General features: G+C 35.8%; 1 pseudogene; it reads right to left on the bottom strand.

Annotated features, from left to right (window-relative positions):
- LOC139900966 (polyubiquitin 11-like) overlaps positions 1–12538 on the bottom strand; it is a 16689-nt pseudogene extending 4151 nt beyond the window's left edge.
- Positions 12539–19712: the final 7174 nt, after the last annotated feature.

Here is a 19712-nt window from a genome sequence, read left to right as displayed (position 1 = left end):
AAGAAATCTTTGTTTCTTACAGTAGGTTATCATTCTAATACAAGGTAATAATCATATTCAAACTTTGGTTCAATTTCTATAACTATAACAATCTTATTTCAAGTGATGATCTTACTTGAACTTGTTTTCGTGTCATGATTCTGCTTCAAGAACTTCGAGCCATCCAAGGATCCGTTGAAGCTAGATCCATTTTTCTCTTTTCCAGTAGGTTTATCCAAGGAACTTAAGGTAGTAATGATGTTCATAACATCATTCGATGCATACATATAAAGCTATCTTATTCGAAGGTTTAAACTTGTAATCACTAGAACATAGTTTAGTTAATTCTAAACTTGTTCGCAAACAAAAGTTAATCCTTCTAACTTGACTTTTAAAATCAACTAAACACATGTTCTATATCTATATGATATGCTAACTTAATGATTTAAAACCTGGAGACACGAAAAACACCGTAAAACCGGATTTACGCCGTCGTAGTAACACCGCGGGCTGTTTTGGGTTAGTTAATTAAAAACTATGATAAACTTTGTTTTAAAAGTTGTTATTCTGAGAAAATGATTTTTATTATGAACATGAAACTATATCCAAAAATTATGGTTAAACTCAAAGTGGAAGTATGTTTTCTAAAATGGTCATCTAGACGTCGTTCTTTCGACTAAAATGACTACCTTTACAAAAACGACTTGTAACTTATTTTTCCGACTATAAACCTATACTTTTTCTGTTTAGATTCATAAAATAGAGTTCAATATGAAACCATAGCAATTTGATTCACTCAAAACGGATTTAAAATGAAGAAGTTATGGGTAAAACAAGATTGGATAATTTTTCTCATTTTAGCTACGTGAAAATTGGTAACAAATCTATTCCAACCATAACTTAATCAACTTGTATTGTATATTATGTAATCTTGAGATACCATAGACACGTATACAATGTTTCGACCTATCATGTCGACACATCTATATATATTTCGGAACAACCATAGACACTCTATATGTGAATGTTGGAGTTAGCTATACAGGGTTGAAGTTGATTCCAAAATATATATAGTTTGAGTTGTGATCAATACTGAGATACGTATACACTGGGTCGTGGATTGATGCAAGATAATATTTATCGATTTATTTCTGTACATCTAACTGTGGACAACTAGTTGTAGGTTACTAACGAGGACAGCTGACTTAATAAACTTAAAACATCAAAATATATTAAAAGTGTTGTAAATATATTTTGAACATACTTTGATATATATGTATATATTGTTATAGGTTTGTGAATCAACCAGTGGCCAAGTCTTACTTCCCGACGAAGTAAAAATCTGTGAAAGTGAGTTATAGTCCCACTTTTAAAATCTAATATTTTTGGGATGAGAATACATGCAGGTTTTATAAATGATTTACAAAATAGACACAAGTACGTGAAACTACATTCTATGGTTGAATTATCGAAATCGAATATGCCCCTTTTTATTAAGTCTGGTAATCTAAGAATTAGGGAACAGACACCCTAATTGACGCGAATCCTAAAGATAGATCTATTGGGCCTAACAAACCCCATCCAAAGTACCGGATGCTTTAGTACTTCGAAATTTATATCATATCCGAAGGGTGTCCCGGAATGATGGGGATATTCTTATATATGCATCGTGTTAATGTCGGTTACCAGGTGTTCACCATATGAATGATTTTTATCTCTATGTATGGGATGTGTATTGAAATATGAAATCTTGTGGTCTATTGTTACGATTTGATATATATAGGTTAAACCTATAACTCACCAACATTTTTGTTGACGTTTAAAGCATGTTTATTCTCAGGTGAATACTAAGAGCTTCCGCTGTTGCATACTAAAATAAGGACAAGATTTGGAGTCCATGTTTGTATGATATTGTGTAAAAACTGCATTCAAGAAACTGATTACGATGTAACATATTTGTATTGTAAACCATTATGTAATGGTCGTGTGTAAACAGGATATTTTAGATTATCATTATTTGAGAATCTACGTAAAGCTTTTTAAACCTTTATTGATGAAATAAAGGTTATGGTTTGTTTTAAAATGAATGCAGTCTTTGAAAAACGTCTCATATAGAGGTCAAAACCTCGCAACGAAATCAATTAATATGGAACGTTTTTAATCAATAAGAACGGGACATTTCAGTTGGTATCAGAGCGTTGGTCTTAGAGAACCAGAATTTTGCATTAGTGTGTCTTATCGAGTTTGTTAGGATGCATTAGTGAATCTGGACTTCGACCGTGTTTACTTGAAAAATGATTGCTTAACAAATTTTGTTGGAAACTATATTTTTAACATGTGAATATTATGTGATAAATTAATCTCTTAACGCGTTTGATATTATGTGATAGATGTCTACCTCTAGAACAAGTCCCATTGACTCACCAAATAATAATGAAGAGTCAAATGTAAATTGGAATGATTCGTGGACTGATTCACAAGTTCCCGAAGAGGAACCGGAAGAAGAGTCGGAACCGGAAGAAGAATCGGAACCGGATGAAGAAATAGAACCGGTGGGGGACATAATAAAACGGTTAAGTAAAAGAAAATCCTCAACCAACCGACCAAGGTTAATTATGGTCAATGGTGTTTCCGCCAAGGAAGCAAAATATTAGGAGGATTACCAATTCTCCGATGAATCGGATTCTGACAAGAATTCCGATGATGTTATAGAAATTACCCCAACTGAATTTAAAAAGGCAAAAGAAAATAATAAGGGAAAGGGCATAAAAATAAAGAAATCGAATTCCAACCCCGATGAACTTTATATGTATCGTCAACCCCCGAAGTCCTTAAGTTGTAACAATGACCCGGGAACCTCTAAACCACCAGGTTTTTCTAAACCAATGTGGATAACGACGGCTCGTATTAGGGGAACATCATATATCCCTAGAAACTTGGCAAAACGAACCAAAACCAAAGAAGAAGAAACGAGCAAGTCGGAATAAGATAGTTGTATTCGTGTGGTGTAATATATGTAATATAGTGTGCTTATGCTTTATGATATATGTAAAAATTGCTTGTATTAATAAGTATTTTTTTTATGAATCAAACTCTTATCTATTTTACAGTATAAAAACACAAAATGGATAGACAACCCAATATTTTAAGAGACCTACCCGGAGACATGATTGATGAAACCTTGTGTAGAGTCGGTCAGAATTCTTCGGCACAACTATTTAAGGCGAGATCAGTTTGTAAGACATTCGAAGAACGTTCCAAGAATGCCTTGGTTTATAAAAGGCTTTCGTTCGAATGATGGGGGATATCACATTGGGAAATCCATAAGTTACGATGTGTTTACTTTGACGCATATATTGCGGGGAACCCAAATGCTATTTTACGCAATGGGTTAAGAAATTATTTTGACTCAATATATCCGAATATTGGAATTCGTGATTTAGAAAAAGCAGCTAACATGCAACATAAAGAAGCATGTTATGATTACGGATTAGTAATGTTCGCTTCTCACCAAAGTGAGAACAAGAACATTGGGCTACAACTATTAAATAAAACGTTCCCACAAGTGATGGAGTCGGTAATTGAGGTAAGAAATGAGGTTTTTAGATTGTTACGGGACCGTTGGACATTACGTAACCCTCGTCCCTTTGACGACGTTACAACACGGTGTCTTATCAACGGCCATAACGGTTATGTTCCACAAGACCAAGGATGGGAAGTAGTCCTAGTAAAACCAGAATACATGACTTGTTTCTGGACGTATGAATTACGTGTCTTTATTGCCTTTGCTGAACGACTTGTGTACTAGCTAGAATTATCTTCACAACTATCTTGTATCAAAGTTATTGTGTACTATATTTCATGCTTTATGTAAAATAAGCGGTATTGTAAGTTTGTAAAATATTGTATAAAAGTTTGAACGCGAAATATTATTATAATCAGTTTTTCATATAGAATTGTAGTAGTTGAATTGTATATTAGCTACTAAGTATGAACTTAACGGGTAGATACTACCCGAATTTAAACTTATAAAACGCTAATATGAAGAAAAAGCTTTTATAAATGAGTTCATATTATGCTACGAAATACTATTAACTACTCTTAATATTCTGTATGATTAACTTGTTCCATTTGACTATTTTGAAGGAAATGACACCGACTACTCGACACACCGTGAATATGAATGAAGAGGAATTCCGTACTTTTCTAGCTTCAAACATAGCCGCAGTACAGGCTGCACGACATACCAACAATAACCTTGGATCTAGCAGTACAAGAAATCGTATAGGATGCACCTACAAAGAATTCACTGCCTGTAAACCTTTGGAATTTGATGGAACCGAAGGACTGATCGGATTGAAACGGTGGACCGAGAAGGTCGAATCGGTGTTTGCCATAAGTAAGTGTACTGAAGAGGACAAAGTGAAGTACGCTACGCATACCTTCACAGGTTCTGCGTTAACATGGTGGAATACCTATCTAGAGCAAGTGGGACAAGACGATGCGTACGCACTACCGTGGTCAGCATTCAAGCACTTGATGAACGAGAAGTACCGTCCCAGAACCGAGGTCAATAAGCTCAAGACAGAACTTAGAGGGTTACGAACCCAAGGATTTGATATTACCACATACGAAAGACGATTCATAGAATTGTGCCTATTGTGTCCGGGAGCATTCGAAGATGAGGAAGAGAAGATCGACGCATTTGTGAAAGGATTACCGGAAAGAATCCAAGAAGATATAAGTTCACACGAGCCCGCCTCCATACAACAGGCATGTAGAATGGCTCACAAACTAGTGAACCAGATTGAAGAAAGAATTAAAGAACAGACTGCTGAAGAGGCCAATGTGAAGCAAGTCAAAAGAAAGTGGGAGGAAAATGGTGATAAGAATCACCAATACAACAACAACAGCAATTACAACAATAATCGCAACAATTATCCCAACAATCGCAACATCAATCGCAACTACAACAAACGGCCCAACAACAACAACAACAACAACAACAACAGCAACTACAACAATCATCTCAACAACAATAATAACTGCAACAACAACAACAATCAGAAGCAGCTATGCCAAAGGTGTGAAAAGTATCACTCGGGGTTCTGCACCAAATTTTGCAACAAGTGTAAAAGAAATGGTCATAGCGCGGCGAAGTGTGAGGTCTACGGACCAGGGGTTAATAGAACGAAAGGAACAAATGGTGTCGGAACGAGTAATGGCGGAGCAAGTAGTGTCGGAGCAAGTTATGCCAATGTAGTTTGTTATAAATGTGGAAAACCGGGCCACATTATTAGAAATTGCCCGAACCAGGAGAACACGAATGGACAAGGCCGCGGAAGAGTTTTCAATATTAATGCGGCAGAGGCACAGGAAGACCCGGAGCTTGTTACGGGTACGTTTCTTATTGACAATAAATCTGCTTACGTTTTATTTGATTCGGGTGCGGATAGAAGCTATATGAGTAGAGATTTTTGTGCTAAATTAAGTTGTCCATTAACGCCTTTGGATAGTAAATTTTTACTCGAATTAGCAAATGGTAAATTAATTTCAGCAGATAATATATGTCGGAATCGAGAAATTAAACTGGTTAGCGAAACATTTAAGATTGATTTGATACCAGTAGAGTTAGGGAGTTTTGATGTGATAATCGGTATGGACTGGTTGAAAGAAGTGAAAGCAGAGATCGTTTGTTACAAAAATGCAATTCGCATTATACGATAAAAAGGAAAACCCTTAATGGTGTACGGAGAAAAGGGCAACACAAAGCTACATCTTATTAGTAATTTGAAGGCACAAAAACTAATAAGAAAAGGTTGCTATGCTGTTCTAGCACACGTCGAAAAAGTACAAACTGAAGAAAAGAGCATCAATGATGTTCCCATTGCAAAAGAATTTCCCGATGTATTTCCGAAAGAATTACCGGGATTACCCCCACATCGGTCCGTTGAATTTCAAATAGATCTTGTACCAGGAGCTGCACCAATAGCTCGTGCTCCTTATAGACTCGCACCCAGCGAGATGAAAGAACTGCAAAGCCAATTACAAGAACTTTTAGAGCGTGGTTTCATTTGACCAAGCACATCACCGTGGGGAGCTCCTGTTTTGTTTGTCAAGAAGAAAGATGGTACATTCAGGTTGTGTATCGACTACCGAGAGTTGAACAAACTTACCATCAAGAACCGCTACCCACTACCGAGAATCGATGACTTATTTGATCAACTACAATGCTCGTCTGTTTATTCAAAGATTGACTTACGTTCCGGGTATCATCAAATGCGGGTGAAAGAAGATGATATTCCAAAGACTGCTTTCAGAACACGTTACGGTCATTACGAGTTTATGGTCGTGCCGTTTGGTTTAACTAATGCACCAGCTGTGTTCATGGACCTTATGAACCGAGTGTGTGGACCATACCTTGACAAGTTTGTCATTGTTTTCATTGATGACATACTTATTTACTCAAAGAATGACCAAGAACACGGTGAACATTTGAGAAAGGTGTTAGAAGTATCGAGGAAGGAAGAATTGTACGCTAAGTTTTCAAAGTGTGCATTTTGGTTGGAAGAAGTTCAATTCCTCGGTCACATAGTGAACAAAGAAGGTATTAAGGTGGATCCGGCAAAGATAGAAACTGTTGAAAAGTGGGAAAACCCGAAAACTCCGAAACACATACGCCAGTTTTTAGGACTAGCTGGTTACTACAGAAGGTTCATCCAAGACTTTTCCAGAATAGCAAAACCCTTGACTTCATTAACGCATAAAGGGAAGAAATTTGAATGGAATGATGAACAAGAGAAAGCGTTTCAGTTATTGAAGAAAAAGCTAACTACGGCACCTATATTGTCATTGCCTGAAGGGAATGATGATTTTGTGATTTATTGTGATGCATCAAAGTAAGGTCTCGGTTGTGTATTAATGTAACGAACGAAGGTGATTGCTTATGCGTCTAGACAATTGAAGATTCACGAACAAAATTATACGATGCATGATTTGGAATTAGGCGCGGTTGTTTTTGCATTAAAGACTTGGAGGCACTACTTATATGGGGTCAAAAGTATTATATATACCGACCACAAAAGTCTTCAACACATATTTAATCAGAAACAACTGAATATGAGGCAGCGTAGGTGGATTGAATTGTTGAATGATTACGACTTTGAGATTCGTTACCACCCGGGGAAGGCAAATGTGGTAGCCGATGCCTTGAGCAGGAAGGACAGAGAACCTATTCGAGTAAAATCTATGAATATAATGATTCATAATAACCTTACTACTCAAATAAAGGAGGCGCAACAAGGAGTTTTAAAAGAAGGAAATTTAAAGGATGAAATACCCAAAGGATCGGAGCAGCATCTTAATATTCGGGAAGACGGAACCCGATATAGGGCTGAAAGGATTTGAGTACCAAAATTTGGAGATATGAGAGAAATGGTACTTAGAGAAGCTCATAAAACCAGATACTCAATACATCCTGGAACGGGGAAGATGTACAAGGATCTCAAGAAACATTTTTGGTGGCCGGGTATGAAAGCCGATGTTGCTAAATACGTAGGAGAATGTTTGACGTGTTCTAAGGTCAAAGCTGAGCATCAGAAACCATCAGGTCTACTTCAACAACCCGAAATCCCGGAATAGAAATGGGAAAACATTACCATGGATTTCATCACTAAATTGCCAAGGAATGCAAGTGGTTTTGATGCTATTTGGGTAATAGTTGATCGTCTCACCAAATCAGCACACTTCCTACCAATAAGAGAAGATGACAAGATGGAGAAGTTAGCACGACTGTATTTGAAGGAAGTCGTCTCCAGACATGGAATACCAATCTCTATTATCTCTGATAGGGATGGCAGATTTATTTCAAGATTCTGGCAGACATTACAGCAAGCATTAGGAACTCGTCTAGACATGAGTACTATCTATCATCCACAAACTAATGGGCAGAGCGAAAGGATGATACAAATGCTTGAAGACATGCTACGAGCATGTGTTATTGATTTCGGAAACAGTTGGGATCGACATCTACCGTTAGCAGAATTTTCCTACAACAACAGCTACCATTCAAGCATTGAGATGGCGCCGTTTGAAGCACTTTATGGTAGAAAGCGCAGGTCTCCGATTTGTTGGAGTGAAGTGGGGGATAGACAGATTACGGGTCCGGAGATTATACAAGAAACTACCGAGAAGATCATCCAAATTCAACAACGGTTGAAAACAGCCCAAAGTCGACAAAAGAGCTACGCTGACATTAAAAGAAAAGATATAGAATTTGAAATTGGAGAAATGGTCATGCTTAAAGTTGCACCTTGGAAAGGCGTTGTTTGATTTGGTAAACGAGGGAAATTAAATCCAAGGTATATTGGACCATTCAAGATTATTGATCGTGTCGGACCAGTAGCTTACCGACTTGAGTTACCTCAACAACTCGCGGCTGTACATAACACTTTCCACGTCTCGAATTTGAAGAAATGTTTTGCTAAAGAAGATCTCACTATTCCGTTAGATGAAATCCAAATCAATGAAAAACTCCAATTCATCGAAGAACCCGTCGAAATAATGGATCGTGAGGTTAAAAGACTTAAGCAAAACAAGATACCAATTGTTAAGGTTTGATGGAATGCTCGTAGAGGACCCGAGTTCACCTGGGAGCATGAAGATCAGATGAAGAAGAAATACCGGCATCTATTTCCAGAAGATTCGTCAACACCTTCAACAGCTTAAAATTTCGGGACGAAATTTATTTAACGGGTAGGTACTGTAGTGACCCGAACTTTTCCATGTTTATATATATTAATTGAGATTGATATTTACATGATTAAATTTTTCCAACATTTTAAGCAATCAAACTTGTTAAGACTTGATTAATTGAAATATGTTTCATATAGACAATTGACCACCCAAGTTGACCGGTGATTCACGAACGTTAAAACTTGTAAAAACTATATGATGACATATATATGGATATATATATAATTAACATGATACTATGATAAGTAAACATATCATTAAGTATATTAACAATGAACTACATATGTAAAAACAAGGCTACTAACTTAATGATTTTTAAACGAGACATATATGTAACGATTATCGTTGTAAAGACATTTAATGTATATATATCATATTAAGAGATATTCATACATGATAATATCATGATAATATAATAATTTAAAATCTCATTTGATATTATAAACATTGGGTTAACAATATTTAACAAGATCGTTAACCTAAAGGTTTCAAAACAACACTTACATGTAACGACTAACGATGACTTAACGACTCAGTTAAAATGTATATACATGTAGTATTTTAATATGTATTTATACACTTTTGAAAGACTTCAATACACTTATCAAAATAATTCTACTTAACAAAAATGCTTACAATTACATCCTCGTTCAGTTTCATCAACAATTCTACTCGTATGCACCCGTATTCGTACTCGTACAATGCACAGCTTTTAGATGTATGTACTATTGGTATATACACTCCAATGATCAGCTCTTAACAGCCCATGTGAGTCACCTAACACATGTGGGAACCATCATTTGGCAACTAGCATGAAATATCTCATAAAATTACAAAAATATGAGTAATCATTCATGACTTATTTACATGAAAACAAAATTACATATCCTTTATATCTAATCCATACACCAACGACCAAAAACACCTACAAACACTTTCATTCTTCAATTTTATTCATCTAATTGATCTCTCTCAAGTTCTATCTTCAAGTTCTAAGTGTTCTTCATAAATTCTACAAGTTCTAGTTACATAAAATCAAGAATACTTTCAAGTTTGCTAGCTCACTTCCAATCTTGTAAGGTGATCATCCAACCTCAAGAAATCTTTGTTTCTTACAGTAGGTTATCATTCTAATACAAGGTAATAATCATATTCAAACTTTGGTTCAATTTCTATAACTATAACAATCTTATTTGAAGTGATGATCTTACTTGAACTTGTTTTCGTGTCATGATTCTGCTTCAAGAACTTCGAGCCATCCAAGGATCCGTTGAATCTAGATCTATTTTTCTCTTTTCCAGTAGGTTTATCCAAGGAACTTAAGGTAGTAATGATGTTCATAACATCATTTGATTCATACATATAAAGCTATCTTATTCGAAGGTTTAAACTTGTAATCACTAGAACATAGTTTAGTTAATTCTAAACTTGTTCGCAAACAAAAGTTAATCCTTCTAACTTGACTTTTAAAATCAACTAAACACATGTTCTATATCTATATGATATGCTAACTTAATGATTTAAAACCTGGAGACACGAAAAACACCGTAAAACCGGATTTACGCCGTCGTAGTAACACCGCGGGCTGTTTTGGGTTAGTTAATTAAAAACTATGATAAACTTTGTTTTAAAAGTTGTTATTCTGAGAAAATGATTTTTATTAGGAACATGAAACTCAAAGTGGAAGTATGTTTTCTAAAATGGTCATCTAGACGTCGTTCTTTCGACTGAAATGACTACCTTTACAAAAATGACTTGTAACTTATTTTTCTGACTATAAACCTATACTTTTTCTGTTTAGATTCATAAAATAGAGTTCAATATGAAACCATAGCAATTTGATTCACTCAAAACGGATTTAAAATGAAGAAGTTATGGGTAAAACAAGATTGGATAATTTTTCTCATTTTAGCTACGTGAAAATTGGTAACAAATCTATTCCAACCATAACTTAATCAACTTGTATTATATATTATGTAATCTTGAGATACCATAGACACGTATATAATGTTTCGACCTATCATGTCGACACATCTATATATATTTCGGAACAACCATAGACACTCTATATGTGAATGTTGGAGTTAGCTATACAGGGTTGAGGTTGATTCCAAAATATATATAGTTTGAGTTGTGATCAATACTGAGATACGTATACACTGGGTCGTGGATTGATGCAAGATAATATTTATTGATTTATTTCTGTACATCTAACTGTGGACAACTAGTTGTAGGTTACTAACGAGGACAGCTGACTTAATAAACTTAAAACATCAAAATATATTAAAAGTGTTGTAAATATATTTTGAACATACTTTGATATATATGTATATATTGTTATAGGTTTGTGAATCAACCAGTGGCCAAGTCTTACTTCCTGACGAAGTAAAAATCTGTGAAAGTGAGTTATAGTCCCACTTTTAAAATCTAATATTTTTGGGATGAGAATACATGCAGGTTTTATAAATGATTTACAAAATAGACACAAGTACGTGAAACTACATTCTATGGTTGAATTATCGAAATCGAATATGCCCCTTTTTATTAAGTCTGGTAATCTAAGAATTAGGGAACAGACACCCTAATTGACGCGAATCCTAAAGATAGATCTATTGGGCCTAACAAACCCCATCCAAAGTACCGGATGCTTTAGTACTTCGAAATTTATATCATATCCGAAGGGTGTCCCGGAATGATGGGGATATTCTTATATATGCATCGTGTTAATGTCGGTTACCAGGTGTTCACCATATGAATGATTTTTATCTCTATGTATGGGATGTGTATTGAAATATGAAATCTTGTGGTCTATTGTTACGATTTGATATATATAGGTTAAACCTATAACTCACCAACATTTTTGTTGACGTTTAAAGCATGTTTATTCTCAGGTGAATACTAAGAGCTTCCGCTGTTGCATACTAAAATAAGGACAAGATTTGGAGTCCATGTTTGTATGATATTGTGTAAAAACTGCATTCAAGAAACTGATTTCGATGTAACATATTTGTATTGTAAACCATTATGTAATGGTCGTGTGTAAACAGGATATTTTAGATTATCATTATTTGATAATCTACGTAAAGCTTTTTAAACCTTTATTGATGAAATAAAGGTTATGGTTTGTTTTAAAATGAATGCAGCCTTTGAAAAACGTCTCATATAGAGGTCAAAACCTCGCAACGAAATCAATTAATATGGAACGTTTTTAATCAATAAGAACGGGACATTTCACTGGTGGGATCCCCTCCTTATCCTGAATTTTCGCCTTCACATTATCAATCGTATCAGAACTCTCCACTTCTAAAGTTATCGTCTTTCCAGTTAACGTCTTCACAAAAATCTGCATACCTCCCCTCAACCTCAACACCAAATGAAGTGTAGACTCCTTTTGTATATTGTAATCAGCCAAACTCCTACCACCCTCCATCTGCTTTCCAGTAAAGATTAGCCTTTGCTGGTCTTGTGGGATCCCCTCCTTATCTTGAATCTTAGCCTTCACGTTATCGATTGTGTCCGAGCTTTCAACCTCAAGAGTGATAGTCTTTCCAGTCAAGGTCTTAACAAAGATTTGCATCCCACCTCTTAATCTGAGAACAAGGTGGAGTGTTGACTCCTTTTGGATGTTGTAGTCGGCTAAGGTTCAGCCATCTTCGAGCTGCTTACCGGCAAAGATGAGCCTTTGCTGGTCTGGTGGGATCCCTTCCTTATCTTGGATCTTCGCCTTAACGTTGTCAATTGTATCAGAGCTCTCAACTTCGAGAGTGATCGTCTTACCAGTGAGTGTCTTTACAAAGATCTGCATCTGTAATATTAACATAATAATTAATAATTAATATAAAATGTACAGCCAAACTGTAACAAACATGAATTAAAGAACTGATAATAATCAGGTACTTATTAAAAAGCAGTCTGATTAGTATATATACATAAATTTAAGTTTCAACTTTTGTTACAAACGCCAGATTAAGGATTGATGAAAATTTTAGGCGTATCAGATCTGGATAGAAAATAAAATTAGGTCCAAAAACAGACTATATGAATAAAAGAAAATTTCAATGAAAAAAAGGAAGATTTAAAGCTTAATAGTTTTATATAATAATTCAACAACCGTAAACAGATCCACAACAATTTCATACAACTATTCATATACAAAACAGATCTAGGGATTAAATGATGAAAAGATGTGGAGAACGCAGATTAACGAACCGAAAATTAAAAACCTAATTCAATTCAGGTCAATATATACAGGAGCATAAATCAACTAGAGAAAATTAAGATCAAGATAATGGTAAAGAAGGAATAATACCTCCGACAAATTTGATTGATTAAAACTACGAAAAGAAACTTTGAGATTTGAGAATTAATCGATTGTAATGAGTTTGTGATGAATTGGGGGAAAGATTAGGGTTGATTTATAGGCCCTATTAAAGAGAGTAGGTTAAGAGAAATCCATGTATATAAAAAAAACCCAATATGACACGTGTTACGATGAGTCATTGTTTGTTGCCTCACGAATATTTTTTTTTTACCAAAATATTAATATTAGTAATTTTTAATATATATATATATATATATATATATATATATATATATATACATGGGCAGGATCAATGGGGAATAACCAATCGGGGGAAGCAAAATTTTATTTTTTTCTTTTTTTGGAATTTTTTTTTTCAGGTATTAAGATCACACGAAAATATGAACATTTAGAAAAGACAATTCGTGATGAATGTTATTATTTAGGCGGGAAAACGATCGACAAAAATAACATTCAAGATAATATTGATCGTGAAGAATGTTAACGTTTTTTTTTTATGTTTTGTGAAGTAAAATTTAGCCCGATTTAGAATTTAGGGTTTAGGGTTTGGGTTTTTGGGTTGAGTCCCTAAACCCAAAACTCCAAACCCTAAACTCTAAACCATTCGTGTTAAAAACTCAATCTAAATCCTAAATCTAAACCCTAAATCTAAACCCTAAACCCTACATTTCTAAACCCCAATATCTAAACCCAATAAACCCTAATATCTAAACTCTAACATCTAAAACCTCAACATACGCTCGAAAAACACGATAATTGCTAAATATTACTTCTTCGAGCGTTTTCCCGCCAAAATATAAACATTTATCACAAAATGTCTTTATTAAATATTCATATTTTCATCCAATCTATAATGTTCGTGAACAAAGTTTTTTCAAAAAATGAAAAGGAAAAAAAAGTTTTGCTTCCCTTCGCCCCCCCCCCCCCCCCCCCCCCCCCCCCCCGATTGGTTATTTACCCAGGTTATCATCACCGAATTTTCTGAGGACAATTATAAACCCGCGGATTACGACAGTCAAACCAACAACCGGCATTCACTGGTATCCGCCGGTGTAACCCCCTGATTTTTTTTTAAATCACAGCGGAAGACTTTTATATATATATATATATATATATATATATATATATATATATATATATATATATATATATATATATATATATATATATATATATATATATATATATATATATATAATACCCTTAGTTAATTTCAAACATGATTATCACAGATGCTTAGTTAATTACTTCATTACAAACTATAGTTGTTACGTTAAACGACTAGTTACATATTTACAAAAATTAAGACATCAGAGTTCGTCTTGTCAAACATATCGTCAGCCCGACTCTCGTCTCTACCAGCACTAATGGTGTATCTCCTAGGATAATTACCAGAGAAACTTCAGGCAGAAAGGCGGAGAGCGGAACAGGAATGACAATTATCAGAGGCAACGGGGTTATGACAATAATTACCAGCAACAGCAGAGTGGTTGGAGAGGAAATAATCATCCAATTGACAATTATCACCATCGAAAGCCATTAGACATGCATCCACTTACTATGGCATTAACAAAAACTTCAAAGGAAATCTTGTTCACAGAGCCAATTAAGGAATCATTTCACCCTCCACCGCTGATGGAGGAACGTCAGGGACCACAGAGTGACAAGTGGTGTGTCTTCCATGAGGCATATGGACATGAAACAGATAATTACAAGTCATTAATGAGAGAGATCATTGCAAAGATCAAGGCTGGCGAGCTAAATCATCTGTTGCCAGGAAAAAAGTATCGACGAAATGATCCAAACAAACGTTTTGCTTGGCAGGGAAAAATGCATCACGGAGGACGGCGTGATAGGAACAGAAGAGAGGAACGGAATGATGAAAGGGATCCAACTCCAGAAATGCACATCAAGGTCATATGGAATGAAGAGCAGGAAAATGAAGCAGACGGAGAACGCAGCACGAAAAGCTGGATGTATGCTCCAATTATATTTCATACCATTCCAAATTGGTGCCTGTCAGAAGAGCCTGTGGTCATTTCAGCTGTAATAGCAAACAGAAACATCACTCGCATTTATACTGACACAGGTAGTGAAGCAGATATTTTGTATTTGCATTGTTTTAAGGAATATCCGTTCAGCGTGAAGGATCGGCTACACTACACGAACTTAAAGATTGCTGGTATCACGGGTGAATCAATAAGAGCAGTTGGTAAAGTGAAACTGGATGTCACACTGGGAAAACACCCTTTAGTCCGCACAGAAATTGTAGACTTTACAGTTCTTGATGGCAGATCACGGTTCAGTGCATTGTTCGGTAGACGGACCCTTCGCAAATTCGGAGCAATTACTTCTACACCGCATGCAGAATTGCGGTTCCCAACACCAAACGGTGTAACAGTGATACACTCTGAATATGTTGGACCACGAAGGGAGAGATCAGTTGTTCATAAAGCTCCAGGGAATTCTGTCAGGGGGGAATCATCAAGGTAGTTGTTCAGTAGAAATGATGTGAACGGGTACTTCAAACCACCTAAAATGTGGCAACATTGAAAGCAGGACGCAACACGGTACACGGAAGACAATATAACAGCATGAATCTCGCAGAACAGTTTTTATCACATTTTTAATTTTCATTAGTTCAGGCAACAACACAATACACTTTTTGTAATTTTCTAATTGGGACTTGATTACCCCATGCGAAGATATTACACAAAAATGTTGTATGTGTGACAGTATTATTAATAAAATTTTAAATTTTTCTTACGCACAGCATTACGCGTTCGAATGTAAAGCATGGCATTCATTCCTACCCACATAAGGCAAGACATTTTTATGCCCCCGATGGTAGAAGCTCATGTGTCAACATTATAGACACAAGGGATCGGCTAGCGTAAAGTATTTACTTCGTTAGAGGGCACCGAGGCAAAACTAAAGATCTCATAATGTCATGACATACAGAATGGTTTATCACAATGGCATAAATCCATTTATAACTTGTAAACAGAAAACATTAAATACAAGTGTATTTTATAAGCCGCACAAAACTTAAGCGCAACACGCTAAACGGAACATCGCTAGTTCCATAAACAGAATTTTCTCCAACACATTTACTAAATATTATAACATATAGACAGAATACCATCATTATGATTCATTCACATCCTATTTCAGAAGTTATCAAAAGACTTCTCGATATTTCTTCATAACATAATTCAGCTAATGCAGAACGGAGAATGGATAAGTTGTTTACACAGTAATCATAAAAATTATACATGTTTTGATCAGCTACAGGCCAGATATACAATTTTTAAATTGAATAATACAATGACATTTATGTAGCAGTTTACTTTAGATTCATAAAGGAGAATGTTGTGATGAGGTATTACGAACAACGGACGACGGATTACAGTTCAATGCATAATCAAAAATCAGTTTAAAGACAAAAATCAGTTCATATGATATATGCAAAGTTAAGCTTTTTAACAAGCTTTTAATGGTTAAACCATATAGCGGTGATGCGTCAATCATGGAAAGCAGCAAAAATACCTACATTAACCAAAAAAGTTGGATGTATACATAATATCATCGTAAAGATGATGCACATTGTTATTACAGATTAGTTATCTTTTCAAATAGGCACATCCAAGATGTCCTTAACAGACGCATCTTCCCTAGCACATACTTATTCTAAAGAGTTAATCTTCAAAGAGGTAACTTCATCCATGGCCACTTTCAGTCTGGCATCAGCACCTGGTTTGATAAACTTTGCAATAGCAGCTGGTAAGGGGTCCGACTTCGCAAGAAGGGCATCCAAAATTTCCAAAGTGGCATCTGAAAGATCACTTTCTGTGGTTGCCTCTAGATATTTATGAAAAGTTTGGCCAACAAGGGGAGAACTCAATACCCTCTGCACTAGCGCAGGTTTCCCATTCTTCAAATCCACAAATTTTTTCTCTGAAACAGCAGCAGTATTGGTTTTTTCATCAGCATGACATTTTTCTCGTTCAACCATTCTTTTCAATTCTTCTACTTCTTTCAACAGTTTTTCTTTCTCTTCTATAACCTTCTCTTTCTCAGTCCTCTCTGCAACACATCTTTTCTCAATTAGTTGCAATGCCTCCTCCTTCTTTTTTTGCCATGTCAACTGCCGTTTTCCATTTAAGATCAGCATCTTTTAAGTCAATCTCCATCCTTTTCAGCTTGCTGGCAGTATAGATAGCATTATCCACAAGAGTTGCTTGGACCTCTTGCATTTTCAGACCATGAAGAACATGGTGATTAAGAAGCAGTAGTGATGCAGCTGTTGATTTAAGGGTCATTGCAGATAGAGAAGAAGAAAGATCAACAATCGTATTTCCCTGCAACATAACCATAAGATCAATAAATTACAGTCAAAATGAACAATACAGATAGATTTCCACGAATTAGCTGGTAATTTGCACCTTCAGAAAATTGGCAAAGCTGTCAGATTTATTGACAGAATTTTCTAAAAACACTCTTAAGCCGGCCAGGGGAACAACGGAAGGCAGCTGTGATGCGGAAGAAGACTGTGTTGTATCAACCCTTGATGAAGTTAATGGATTAGTGTAAGGAGGAGTTTTAATAGTATCATCTTCATCTGCTTCTTCACTCTCTTCTTCATCATTATCATTCTCAGCATCAACAATTTTATCACTCTTATCACCACTAGCAGTGGCCTTGTCACCATCTATTGATAAATTCGTTTCTGCATCATAGATAATCAATCTTACAGATAAACATTAACAAACATTGTATAGTATAGAAGAAAATGATGAAGACATACTTCTTTTCTTTGTTTGTTGAGAAGCTTTGCTAGATGCACGATTTCACAAATGCTTTGTGCGTTTTCCAGTTTTCTTAGTGATAGGCGGTTTTAGATCAGACTCAATAATTTCCACATCCGATGAGGAAGGTTGCACAATATCATCATTATCGCCTTCCGTAGGCCGTTCAGGGCTTTCCAATTGTTCTTCAAATGCAGTATCTCTGGCCTTGTCAGCCTTAAGTTCCGCAGCAGTTTTTGGCCGTTCAGAAACAGTAAGAGCATCCAGATTGGCCTTCTTGAATATTTTAAAAACCTGCATTTCGTTTTCTGCAAAGCATAATAAACGCATTGAATGCAAGGCACATACGAATACATGTTACAGTAACATAATGTAAGTAAGACACATATAAGTTGCCTACCACAGCCTTTCCAATGCAACACTGGCACAAATCCATCACGCCAATTATCACTCATTCCACACCGTGCTAAGATGGCTTCATTATCAACATATGAATGCTGTGGTAGTTCCAGTGATTTCCATTTTTCAACAGTAATTCTTTCATCATCAGACAAAACAATTGACTTACTTACCCCTATTTTGGTTTTCCTCCATTTTCGAATGTTTGCCCAATTATTCTGAATAACTCTTTCATTAACAAAGAAAAAGGGTTCTTTCCATCCTTTTAGAGAAGTTTCTTTTGTTCCAGTAAAGGCTTTATTTGCTTTACAATCAAAAGTATACCAGCATTTACCAACCAATCGAGTCCTAAACAACTCGTGAAAAATATTTATACTTGAAGTCTTGCTAACAGCATTGCAGTATAGTTCAAAAAGCACATTTTTTTGTAAACCTAGTGGGTGAATCTGACTAAGGCCAATCCCATAGTGAGATAACAGTGTCTGCAGGAAAATTGTGGGGGGAATACGAAGATTTCCAATTGTAAGCTGAAGCTTATACAGTGTAATCATCTTCTTAGGGGGATTATTTGCCCTCGCATCAGGAGAGGGAACCATGGGATTCAATAATCTAAGGTTTCTATGATCTATACATAGCTTGTCGATTTCAGCTTCAGTGATACTGGACAGAATAGTGCTCGCATCTCGATTATCTCTTTGAGATGAAGTGCTGCAGGATTCGGCCATGGTAGTATGAAAAGTAAAACAGGGAAAAGAGGTAGACAAGTGACGAATAATTACACTAACCTTGAAATTCACAACTTTGCTAAAACAAATATTTGCAGTTGTCTTCAGCACAGATGATCGGTTTTCGAAAGCGTAAAAAAGAAAAAAGGGAACGGTTTATGTATAAGTAGATTAGTGAATGGAAGAGGGGACGAGATTACGACGCGTGTATGGATCAAATTAATCGAACGGAACAATTTGAATTTTGAAAATATATCAAAAAGATTTTGGGGGCAAATTAATAATTAGATATATGATGTCAGAGTAGAAAATCAGACGGCTACAGCAGTTTTGTGTCTTCGAGGAAAAAGGCATCTTTTATTTTTAGTTTAATGACTTTATGTTTTACAAACATAAAGAAATTAAACTGGGGGGACTTAATGGTGTATCCTTGGAGATACACGCATAAAAACATCAGTTTCATACAAAAAACTCGATCAAAGAGCACAAGACATAATGAAATTTGGCAGTTTTCAGAGTTTGCCACCCAGCATCCATCAGGCCGCCCAGCGTCAAGCGTAAGCCCTGCAGGCAGCTTCTATGCATAAGCCCTTTAACTCAGCGCGTGAACGGCACATAGCTACGTCAGTACACGCCACCGACATTCCAGATACTTCACGTAACAGAACCATTCAGTGATTGACACGTGTATCCCGTGAATTTCGGACATTCTACGCCTATAAATAG

The sequence above is a fragment of the Rutidosis leptorrhynchoides genome, chromosome 3, assembly GCF_046630445.1.
Source record: "Rutidosis leptorrhynchoides isolate AG116_Rl617_1_P2 chromosome 3, CSIRO_AGI_Rlap_v1, whole genome shotgun sequence".
In the NCBI taxonomy this organism is placed as follows: domain Eukaryota; kingdom Viridiplantae; phylum Streptophyta; class Magnoliopsida; order Asterales; family Asteraceae; genus Rutidosis; species Rutidosis leptorrhynchoides.
The sequence above is the reverse complement of the archived record's forward strand: the minus strand, read 5'-3'. Positions and strand labels throughout refer to the sequence as shown.